Here is a 12,755-nt window from a genome sequence, read left to right on the forward strand (position 1 = left end):
GTTACGGTCAACTACAGTATCTTATTGACTGGAAGGGTTACGGCCCTGAGGAACGTTCATGGACCAATGCTTCTGATGTCCATGCTCCTGCCTTGGTCCGGAGATTCCATTCCAAGTTTCCTCAAAAGCCAAAGAAGTGTCCTGGGGCCACTCCTAAAGGGGGGGGGTGCTGTCATGATCCGGGTATCTGGACGCCATTTCTTACCCATCAGATGCCTCCTAAGGCTGGCTCAGCGCTCCAGGACCGGATCCCATCTGTTATCCTAATGTTCACATTCCTGCATCCTCTCCTGTCTCTCTGAGACGCTGTCACAGTAACGCCTTATTACATCTGGCATGGCGTCTCCCGCGGCCTCCGCCGCCGTCCCTGAGCTTCTGCATGCAGAGTGTCAGAGTGGCGATTACGTCAGCCGCGGCCTCCGCTGTGTCCGCGTGGTTGGATGTGCACTTGTCAGCCTGGCGTCTCCTGTCTCCAGTGGCCGGCGCCGCCATTACTGTTTTCATTACCACATGGATTACAAACCAAACTTCCCTCCAAGTGTCTGCATGGGCGCAGCCATCTTGGATTCTGTCAGCTGATCATTTCCTCCAATCTGTTGTCAGTATTTTTAATCTGCATAATTGCCAAGCCAATCCCTTCCTTGCTGCAGGTATAAATACACTGTGCCTGAGCAAGGAAGGCGTCAGTGCTTTGGTTGTCAAACCTAGTTCCTGTTTGTCTCTCTCCTGTGATTGTCTTCCAGGTTCCAGCTCCTGTCTCAAGACCTCCACCATAGAGACCCGCACCAGCATTCCACCTGCGGTGTAGCCTGACTCTCCAATCCATTGTGGATTCATCTGTTTCCAGCTACAACATTACCTGCTTCCAGCTCAGCATCCAGCAGAGTACAGCTTCCCTTAAAGGGCCGGTGTCCTTTCTACACTTTACCACTCTCCACCGGTATTATTATTTCTCCGCTCTCAAGTTCTACATTTCAGTTCATATTTCATCGCTCCCAAGTTCATTTATTATTTGACTGGTTCCAGCCAGTATCCACTCCGTGCTAACAACAGTCTGGTTCCAGCCAGTATCCACAGCAGCTGTTTTATCTTCAGCAACCCAGCTTTTCCTGGAACACCAGCTGGCACAATCCTGGGTTATCTCCATTGCTACAGTCGGGCCTGGTAAGGACTTTCCATCTAGAAGATCATAAGAACTATCTCACACTACCAGTGCCCTGTGGCTCCTGCCATCCTGTAGTACCCAGGAACTGTATTTATTCTTTGCTGACTTTTACGTTTTCTTTTACTGCTGCTGTGTTGCGGAGTTGTCATAATAAACATCATTGACTTTTATCCAAGTTGTCGTGGTCACGCCTTCGGGCAGTTATTATTTATGTTACTTACATGTCCAGGGGTCTGATACAACCTCCCAGGTTCCGGTACATCTCAGCCCCTACAACTGAGGCTGCCTCCCGTCAGCTCAGGCCCTCAGTTGTGACACTGACAACCCATGATATTTATGATCCAGTCCAATCAGGATTCAGGAGAAGACATAGCACTGAAATAGCCCTGGTGTGTGTGTTAAATGATCTTCTGATGGCAAGAGACAGAGGTGACTGTTCAATATTAATCCTTCTGGATCTCTCTGCAGCATTTGATACCGTGGACCATGGGCTTCTGATTGAGCGACTGATACATTTTTGTAGACTGGATGGCACAGTCCTGAGCTGGTTCAAATCATTTCTCATAGGCAGGTCACAGAGAGTATCGTCTGGAATATACTCATAACCAGAAGTGCCATTGCCATGTGGTGTCCCACAAGGTTCTATACTATGCCCCATTCTTTTAGCAGTATACATGCTCCCGCTGGGTGAAATAATCAGGCGCCATGGCCTGGTCTTCCACTGTACTTGTCTTATGCTGTTGGCACTGATAACCCAATAGCAACCCTAAATGGCTGTCTTGCTGAGCTCCAGGAGTGGATGAGGGCTAGTTGGCTGCGACTGAACCCGGATAAAACAGAGGTCCTTATGATAGGACCGCAACATCAAAGGACAAGACTGCAGCATAGCCAACCAACTGGACTTCAGAATTACAAACCACTGATCGTGTGCGGAATCTTGGCGTTGTCCTGGATGGTGGCTTGACACTTAAACATCAGATATCAGCCACAATCAAACCCTAATTTTTTCACCTGAGGAACATAGCCAGAATCAAGCACTTAATTCCCTCAGATGATCTGCCAAAAGTGATACACGCATTTGTATCATCTCGATTAGACTACTGTAATGTCCTCTACCTTGGTCTCCCAGCAAAAGAATTGCACCGCTTACAGCTTGTGCAAAACACAGCTGCCAGGCAGTTAACCAACCAGCCCCGTTCTAGCCACATAACACCCATCCTCTACTCCCTGCACTGGCTGCCTGTTAGATGGCGAATCATCTTCAAGGCTTACTGACCAGGGCCCAAGGTGCCTGAAGCAGCTTCTGATCCCATACTGCCAGACTCGATTACTGCGATCCATAGATGAAGGACTTTTAGCAGTACCTAGAATCTCCCGTAATTCATCTGGGGGTTGAGCTTTTAGTCATGCGGCTCCGACTCTATGGAACTCATTTTCCCGCACAGTGCAAGAGGCCTCAACTATAGAATCCTTCAAAAGTAGACTCAAGACTTTCCTGTTTACTCAAGCATTTCCATAATGTCCCTTTAGTATCTACATGCAATTCTTAAACGAAACCAAACCAAAGTTTTGACAAATCCTGTACATAGAGGCCCTCATTCCGAGTTGTTCGCTCGCAAGCTGCTTTTAGCAGCTTTGCACACGCTAAGCCGCTGGCCTACTGGGAGTGAATCTTAGCATAGTAGATTTGCGAACGAAAGATTAGCAGATTTGCGAATAGACAGTTCTTAGCAGTTTCTGAGTAGCTCGAGACTTACTCTGCCACTGCGATCAGTTCAGTCAGTTTCGTTCCTGGTTTGACGTCACAAACACACCCAGCGTTCACCCAGACACTCCCCCGTTTCTCCAGCCACTCCCGCGTTTTTCCCAGAAACGGCAGCGTTTTTTCGCGCACACCCATAAAACGGCCAGTTTCCGCCCAGAAACACCCACTTCCTGTCAATCACACTACGATCACCAGAACGAACAAAAAACCTCGTAATGCCGTGAGTAAAATACCTAACTTCTTAGCAAATTTACTTGGCGCAGTCGCACTGCGGACATTGCGCATGCGCATTAGCGACTAATCGCTTCGTTGCGGAAAAAAAAATAACGAGCGATCAACTCGGAATGACCACCAGAGTTCCCCACAAAGTGTAACACGTGCGCCATCTAGTGGCTGAATTAACACTTTGTTCAATTTGTTACCAAATGAAGCTGTTTAAATTCACATCTTATCATTAGCCGATTGAAATAAGATATTTTGCCTTATAAAAAAATGTAACCTTTCTAATAGCAGCAAATTAATTGTATACTGTAAAAGTGCCACAGGAAATGGATAGTGAAGAGTGCCTGAGAGCAGAAGACTTAAGTTGACATCAGCTGCAGGTAAAAGTGAAATAAAAACACAAAACTGTATTGCATTAATAAATAAATGAGGTCAAAGTTCCTTTCTAACCCTTTGCAAGCATGGTCTCCAGATTTATGTAGAAGCAGACAAGGAGGGTCAGAATATATCAGCACGCCTTATTTCCCCAAGCTAAAATGTAAAATGTGTCGTTTTTTTTTTTAAACCATGGAATGTATCAATGTAAAATACACACATCAATGCTGGATTTTTTACCTGCCAGAGATCCATATAAACGGCGCAATGTACAAAGTGTCTGTTTACAAAACCACACAAAATTAAGCACATTTTGTGTACATGGCTCTCAGTGGCTACATTGAGGATACATGTATTTAGAGTATGAAATAAACACAGAGATGTCTGATTTACAGTTGGTTGCTAATATGCAGCCACACGATAGCTACAAATATAAGCTTAAGGGCCCCATACACTAGAACAATTTTGTCCAATTTCAGCTCAATTAGGTCATTCGGGCCGATATGTTGTGGGAAATCGTGCATTTTTGGTGTGTATACGATCCGATCCGATGCGCGACCCCGTGAGCGTCGGATCCTCCAGGTTGTTAATGCTGCACTTGTGATATGTCGTAATCAAATGGAATCGTACGGAAAAAAGTATGCTTTTTGTGCTCACGATATATCGCATACGATCTATGGTAAGAAGTTTGAAGCACCCTAATCCAGCCCATCAGATGTATCTGATGGTACCTGTGAATGTATGCTATACATCGCATGCGATATGTCGGTGCTTGACATATCCTATGTGATGTATAGCATGCTCAAAAAAGTCAAATTGTACCAAATAGTTTGGAATCATATGTAAACAACCCTGGGAACTCCCGGGAGTGTTCAAAGGAAATCGTATACGATTTCACCAACTGATACATCGTTCTAGTGTATGGGGCCCTTAAGACCTCAGGTTCTCAAACTCAGTCCTCATGACCCCAAACAGTTCACGTTCCAGGTCTCCTGTCAGAATTACAAGTGAGATAATAAGAATTTACTTACCGGTAATTCTATTTCTCGTAGTACGTAGTGGATGCTGGGAACTCCGTAAGGACCATGGGGAATAAACGGGCTCCGCAGGAGACTGGGCACTCTAAAAGAAAGATTAGGTACTATCTGGTGTGCACTGGCTCCTCCCTCTATGCCCCTCCTCCAGACCTCAGTTAAGGAAACTGTGCCCGGAAGAGCTGACACAACAAGGAAAGGATTTGGAATCCAGGGTAAGACTCATACCAGCCACACCAATCACACTGTACAACTTGTGATAACCATACCCAGTTAACAGTATGAACAACAACTGAGCCTCAGTAACAGATGGCTCATAACAATAACCCTTTAGTGAAGCAATAACTATATACATGTATTGCAGAGAGTCCGCACTTGGGGCGGGCGCCCAGCATCCACTACGGACTACGAGAAATAGAATTACCGGTGAGTAAATTCTTATTTTCTCTGACGTCCTAGTGGATGCTGGGAACTCCGTAAGGACCATGGGGATTATACCAAAGCTCACAAACGGGCGGGAGAGTGCGGATGACTCTGCAGCACCGAATGAGCAAAGGCAAGGTCCTCCTCAGCCAGGGTATCAAACTTGTAGAACTTAGCAAAAGTGTTTGAACCCGACCAAGTAGCAGCTCGGCAAAGCTGTAAAGCCGAGACCCCTCGGGCAGCCGCCCAAGAAGAGCCCACCTTCCTTGTGGAATGGGTTTTCACTGATTTAGGATGCGGTAACCCTGCCGCAGAATGAGCTTGCTGAATCGTGTTACAGATCCAGCGCGCAATAGTTTGCTTTGAAGCCGGAGCACCCAGTTTGTTGGGTGCATGCAGGATAAACAGCGAGTCAGTTTTCCTGACTCCAGCCGTCCTGGCTACATAGATTTTCAAAGCCCTGACTACATCAAGTAACCTGGAGTCCTCCAAGTCCCGAGTAGCCGCAGGCACCACAATAGGCTGGTTCAAATGAAACGCTGATACCACCTTAGGGAGAAATTGGGGACGAGTCCTCAACTTTGCCCTGTCCATATGAAAGATCAGATATGGGCTTTTACATGACAAAGCGACCAATTCTGACACACGCCTAGCTGAAGCTAAGGCCAACAGCATGACCACCTTCCATGTGAGATACTTTAGTTCCACGGTCTTAAGTGGCTCAAACCAGTGTGATTTCAGGAAATCCAACACAACGTTAAGATCCCAAGGTGCCACTGGAGGCACAAAAGGGGGCTGAATATGCAGCACTCCCTTAACAAACGTCTGAACTTCAGGCAGTGAAGCCAGTTCTTTTTGAAAGAAAATAGATAGGGCTGAAATCTGGACCTTTATGGATCCTAATTTTAGGCCCATAGTCACTCCTGACTGTAGGAAGTGCAGGAATCGACCCAGCTGGAATTCCTCTGTTGGGGCCTTCCTGGCCTCACACCAAGCAACATATTTCCGCCATATGCGGTGATAATGCTTTGCTGTCACATCCTTCCTAGCTTTTATCAGCGTAGGAATCACTTCATCCGTTATGCCCTTTTCCGTTAGGATCCGGCGTTCAACCGCCATGCCGTCAAACGCAGCCGCGGTAAGTCTTGGAACAGACAGGGCCCCTGCTGTAACAGGTCCTGTCTGAGAGGCAGAGGCCATGGGTCCTCTGAGATCATTTCTTGTAGTTCTGGCTACCAAGTTCTTCTTGGCCAATCTGGAACGATGAGTATAGTTCTTACTCCTCTCTTTCTTACTATCCTCAGTACCTTGGGTATGAGAGGAAGAGGAGGGAACACATAAACCGACTGGTACACCCACGGTGTCACTAGTGCGTCCACAGCTATCGCCTGAGGGTCCCGTGACCTGGCGCAATATTTTTTTTTTAGCTTTTTGTTGAGGCGGGACGCCATCATGTCCACCTGTGGCAGTTCCCAACGATTTACAATCTGTGTGAAGACTTCTTGATGAAGTCCCCACTCTCCCGGGTGGAGGTCGTGCCTGCTGAGGAAGTCTGCTTCCCAGTTGTCCACTCCCGGAATGAACACTGCTGACAGTGCTAGCACGTGATTCTCCGCCCATCAAAGAATCCTTGTGGCTTCTGCTATTGCCATCCTGCTTCTTGTGCCGCCCTGGCGGTTTACATGGGCGACCGCCGTGATGTTGTCTAACTGAATCAGTAGATTGGTTTTGAAGCAGGGGCTCTGCTTGACTCAGGGCGTTGTAGATGGCCCTTAGTTCCAATATATTTATGTGTAGAGAAGTCTCCAGACTTGACCACTGTCCTTGGAAGTTTCTTCCCTGAGTGACTGCCCCCATCCTCGGAGGCTTGCATCCGTGGTCACCAGGACCCAGTCCTGTATGCCGAACCTGCGTCCCTCGAGAAGATGAGCACTCTGCAGCCATAACAGCAGAGACACCCTGGCCCTTGGGGACAGGGTGATCAACCGATGCATCTGAAGATGCGATCCGGACCATTTGTCCAACAGATCCCACTGAAAGATCCTTGCATGGAACCTGCCGAAGGGAATTGCTTCGTAAGAAGCCACCATCTTTCCCAGGACTCGCGTGCAGTGATGCACAGACACCTGTTTTGGTTTCAGGAGGTCCCTGACCAGAGATGACAATTCCTGGGCCTTCTCCTCCGGGAGAAACACCTTCTTCTGTTCTGTGTCCAGAATCATTCCCAGGAAAAGCAGACGCGTCGTAGGAATCAGCTGCGACTTTGTGATATTCAGAATCCAGCCGTGCTGTTGCAACACTTCCTGAGAGTGCTACGCTGACCAACAACTGTTCTTTGGACCTCGCCTTTATGAGGAGATCGTCCAAGTACGGGATAATTATAACTCCCTTTCTTCGAAGGAGTATCATCATTTCGGCCATTACCTTGGTAAATATTCTCGGAGCCGTGGAGAGACCAAATGGCAACATCTGGAATTGGTAATGACCGTTCTGTACCACAAACCTGAAGTACTCCTGGTGAGGTGGGAAAATGGGGACATGCAAGTAAGCATCCTTGATGTCCAGCGACACCGTAAAATCCCCCTCTTCCAGGCTTGCAATAACTGCCCTGAGCGATTCCATTTTGAACTTGAACTTCTTTATATAAGTGTTCAAGGATTTTAAATTCAGGATGGGTCTCACCGAACGGTCCGGTTTCGGTACCACAAACATTGTGGAATAGTAACCCCTGCCCTGTTGAAGGAGGGGGACCTTGATTATCACCTGCTGGAGGTATAGCTTGTGAATTTCCGCCAGTACTACCTCCCTTTCCCTGGGAGCAGCTGGCAAGGCTGATTTGAGGTAACGGCGAGGGGGAGTAGCCTCGAACTCCAGCTTGTATCTCTGAGATACAATTTGTACAGCCCAGAGATCCACTTGTGAGCGAACCCACTGGTTGCGGAAGTTTCGGAGACGCGCCCCCACCGCACCTGGCTCCGCCTGTGGAGCCCCAACGTCATGCGGTGGACTTAGTGGAAGCAGGGGAGGATTTTTGTTCCTGGGAACTGGCTGCCTGGTGCAGCTTCTTTCCTCTACCCTTGCCTCTGGCCAGAAAGGATGCTCAACTGACCCGCTTGCCTTTCTGAGGCCGAAAGGACTGCATTTGATAATACGGTGCTTTCTTAGGCTGTGAGGGAACCTGAGGTAAAAAAAGTCGACTTCCCAGCAGTTGCTGTGGATACGAGGTCCGAGAGACCGTCCCCAAATAATTCCTCACCCTTATAAGGCATAACCTCCATGTGTTTTTTAGAATCAGCATCACCTGTCCACTGCCGAGTCCATAATACTCTCCTGGCAGAAATGGACATTGCATTCATTCTAGATGCCAGCAGGCAAATGTCCCTCTGTGCATCCCGCATATATAAGACAACGTCTTTTATATGTTCGATGGTTAGCAAAATAGTATCCCTGTCGAGGGAATCAATGTTGTCTGACAGGGTATCAGTCCATGCTGCTGCAGCACTACACATCCAGGCTGAAGCAATAGCAGGTCTCAGTAGAGTACCAGAGTGTGTATACACAGACTTCAGGATAGCTTCCTGCTTTCTATCCGCAGGATCCTTTAGGGCGGCCGTATCCTGAGACGGCAGTGCCACCCTTTTAGATAAGCGTGTTAGCGCCTTGTCCACCCTAGGGGATGTTTCCCAACGTAACCTATCCGTTGGCGGGAAAGGGTACGCCATCAGTAACATCTTAGAAATCACTAGTTTCTTATCAGGGGAACTCCACGCTTCTTCACACAAATTATTTAATTCATCAGATGGGGGAAAAGACACTGGCTGCTTTTTCTCCCCAAACATAATACCCCTTTTGGTGGTAACCGGGTTAATATCAGAAATGTGCAATACATCTTTCATTGCAGTAATCATGCATCGGATGGCTTTTGTAGACTGTACATTTGTCTCATCCTCATCTACACTGGAGTCAGACTCCGTGTCGACATCTGTGTCTACCATCAGAGCTAGCGGGCGTTTATGAGCCCCTGGCGGCTTCTGAGTCGCCTGGGCAGGCGCGGACTGAGACCCAGGCTGTCCCAAGGCTGCTGCGTCATCGAACCTTTTATGTAAGGAGTTGACACTGTCGGTTAAGACCTTCCACATATCCATCCAATCAGGTGTCGGCCCTGTCGGGGGCGACACCACATGTATCTGCCCCTGCTCCGCCTCCACGTAACCCTCCTCATCAAACATGTCGACACAGCCGTACCGACACACCGCACACACACAGGGAATGCTCAGACTGAGGACAGGACCCCACAAAGTCCTTTGGGGAGACAGAGAGAGAGTATGCCAGCACACACCACAGCGCTATATAACACAGGGATTTACACTGCTAATAAGTGATTTTCCCAATAGCTGCTTGTTTGTATCGATTTGCGCCTAAATTTATGTGCCCCCCCCCTCTCTTTTTAACCCGTCTTGTACCTGGATACTACAGGGGAGAACCTGGGGAGCGTGCTTTCAGCGGAGCTGTGAAGGGAAAATGGCGCTGGTGTGCTGAGGAAGAAGGCCCCCTCAGCGGCGGGCTTCTGTCCCGCGTTTTCTGTAACTTAATGGCGGGGGTTTTTACACATATACAGTAAACTGACTGTATTATGTGTATTTTTGCCAAAAGGTAATATAATTGCTGCCCAGGGCGCCCCCCCCCAGCGCCCTGCACCCTACAGTGACCGGAGTGTGTGGTGTGGTGTGCTGTGGGAGCAATGGCGCACAGCTGCAGTGCTGTGCGCTACCTTAATGAAGGCAGGAGTCCTCTGCCGCCGATTTCATCGTTCTTCTGTCTTCTGGCTCTGCAAGGGGGACGGCGGCGCGGCTCCGGGAACGGACGATCGAGGTCAGGCCCTGTGTTCGAACCCTCTGGAGCTAATGGTGTCCAGTAGCCTAAGAAGCACAAGCTAGCTTCAAGCAGATAGGTTTGCTTCTCTCCCCTCAGTCCCACGTAGCAGTGAGTCTGTTGCCAGCAGATCTCACTGAAAATAAAAAAACTAACAAATACTTTCTTTCTAGCAAGCTCAGGAGAGCCCACTAGGAGCACCCAGCTCTGGCCGGGCACAGATTCTAACTGAGGTCTGGAGGAGGGGCATAGAGGGAGGAGCCAGTGCACACCAGATAGTACCTAATCTTTCTTTTAGAGTGCCCAGTCTCCTGCGGAGCCCGTCTATTCCCCATGGTCCTTACGGAGTTCCCAGCAACCACTAGGACGTCAGAGAAAATGAGCTCACCAGTGGATGTTTTAGAATGTGTCTGTGAATATTGACTGCACCTGTGCACCTGCTGATGACCTGGAAACGTGAACTGTTGGGGGTCCTGAGGACAGAGTTTGAGAACCACTGGCTTAGACACATACTACATCATATTATTTGTGCAACTTTACATATAGCATTCAGAGCACAGATCATAACATGACAGCCATCATCAACATGAAAATGTACACAAGGCCATACAAAGTTGACATGCTTCCAAAAAGGTGTGTTGCAAAATGTTAAGCAAGAACAAACAGTTTATGTGAAGTTTGGTTTGCAAACCAGCACTTAAAATCTGCAACTGACTGATAATGGTTTTAAAATTGTTTAAAATTGTATAGCAAACCTTAGTTTGATGCCTTCTCAGGTCTTAAGCCTACTCTGTATTAATAAACGCTATGGCAGCTATATGTGACCAGGTTGTGCACAGCACTTTGGCATCTCAGGGCTGCACAAAGCCTTCTTCCCTTCAATGCTGGTATATGCAGCTATGAAGGAGCATTCGGCGGTACACCTCTCAAACATACTGGATTCGGGACAAAAGTCCTGACCTGCGGGGTGATCTTCTTAAACCGGCACTGTCCCTTATAAACCAAATATATTCATCATATGGTCCAAGCTGTATATTTTTTAATGTACAAAAAGTATAGTGTAACTAACAGAACAACATTGTCCATGTTAATTAAAATAAGCTAGAAAATGATGTACTTGTACTATAGTGTAATTAGTAGTGCACAATCATTTTTCAGTCATCACGCGATGATTGTATAGCGTCCCCAGAACCTCCTCTGACAACAGAACTCCCAGCACGCTCTCCCAGCAGCCTTTGCAATGCATTCTGTGGGCTTCAGCTAATTTATCCAGCCTGGATAGTTCTGTTTTGTTTGGAGTTGTGCTGCACTTAGAGGACTTTAGGATGAGAGATTTCTGTGGGTTTCTACCAGACTGAGCGGCAGTGACACTCTATGTGCCTGTGGGACAATTAGCTGAAGCAGAATTTATGGAGAGAACTGAATTAATATAATCCTGAACAGTGGAGGTAAGATAGATGTTAGCTTTATATAGAGACCCCAACACTCCCCTAACCAAGCTGGAAGTGACTGAGACAAAAGTGTAATCTCACCTGTGCACAAGCAGATAGCTTAGCTGACCATACATCTTCAAATATGGTTGCTGAACAACTGGATGAGTGAGCTAACTAGTCACACTCTAATGTCAGTGTTTAGGTGCCGTACTTGAGAACCACATCCCTGCGAAAATATGGTTCTGCTATGAACAATGGCCATACTGAGACAGCGATATTCCGACATCTGCGATAAAATACAGACTTTTTGGCACAGATTTATCAAGCCTTGGAGAGTGATAAATTGCACGGTGATAAAATACCAACCAACCAACCAGCTCCTAACTGTCATTTTTCAAACACGACATGTAACAGTTAGAAGCTGATTGGCTGGTACTTTATCACTGTGCAAATGATCACTTGATAAATATGGGCCTTTATTGAAGACATTGAACTTCTACACTGTACTGTGACTAGTCAAAACCCCAGTGTGGCTGCAAAATGAAATCATATATTAAATGTTAAATATGTATTATTATTATTTTTTGTTGTTGCTTTTGTTAATCTATTCCTTTACAGACATGTTTGTGCAATTTTACCTTTATTTAGCATAACCACTGCTTCATAAATTTATGGTTATGATAAAAATGTTCATATTCTTGTTATAAGTAGCACAATAAAGGTTCTATTTGTATCTTATATTTTATTTATTTTTCAGTCACATTATGAGGAGCCCCACTTCTTTATTTTATAATATTTTATATGTTTGAAGAAGTATTCATTTGTTGAAACCTATACTTCTATGACTGGTGACTAAGCCCTTACACTGTAAGGCTGTTGGGTTATTTAGTTGGCTCTTAGGGGTCTATTCACCATTGGTGTCTGTGGCTCTTCTTGAAGCCCCAGCAGAAACCCCACTCCACTTATAGCTGCTTCTAATGGGTCTATGGAGATGGTGGCTTTTATTATTATCCTTTATTTATATGGCGCCACAAGGGTTCCGCAGCACCCAATTACAGAGTACATATGCACATAACCAAAACTGGAAAACAGTGACTTACAGTTGAAGACAATATTGGACAAGTACAGGGTAACTAAGCATAACTACATCAGTAGACGACACTGAGATAAGTATCAAAGTAGCCGAGAACTGCAGGATTTTTTTGAGGATGATTACAGTAAGAAAAGGATAATCACATGACTGAAGTGGGGCAGACAGACAGGGGTGGCACAGATGGGGTAGACCGTGGTTACCACCGCAGAAATCTCTTATATCTTAATTTTTTTAAATGAGAGAAGCGGGATAAGCCAAATCTCTGGTGAAAACATTGGCTTCTCTGCGTTTCATAACTAGACCCCTTAATTAGAATCAAAAGCTCTACCTCCTGTTGGGAGAAGGGGATTCAAGTGATTAGGTCACAGTATTT

Source organism: Pseudophryne corroboree, chromosome 6 (assembly GCF_028390025.1).
Source record: "Pseudophryne corroboree isolate aPseCor3 chromosome 6, aPseCor3.hap2, whole genome shotgun sequence".
Classification (NCBI taxonomy): domain Eukaryota; kingdom Metazoa; phylum Chordata; class Amphibia; order Anura; family Myobatrachidae; genus Pseudophryne; species Pseudophryne corroboree.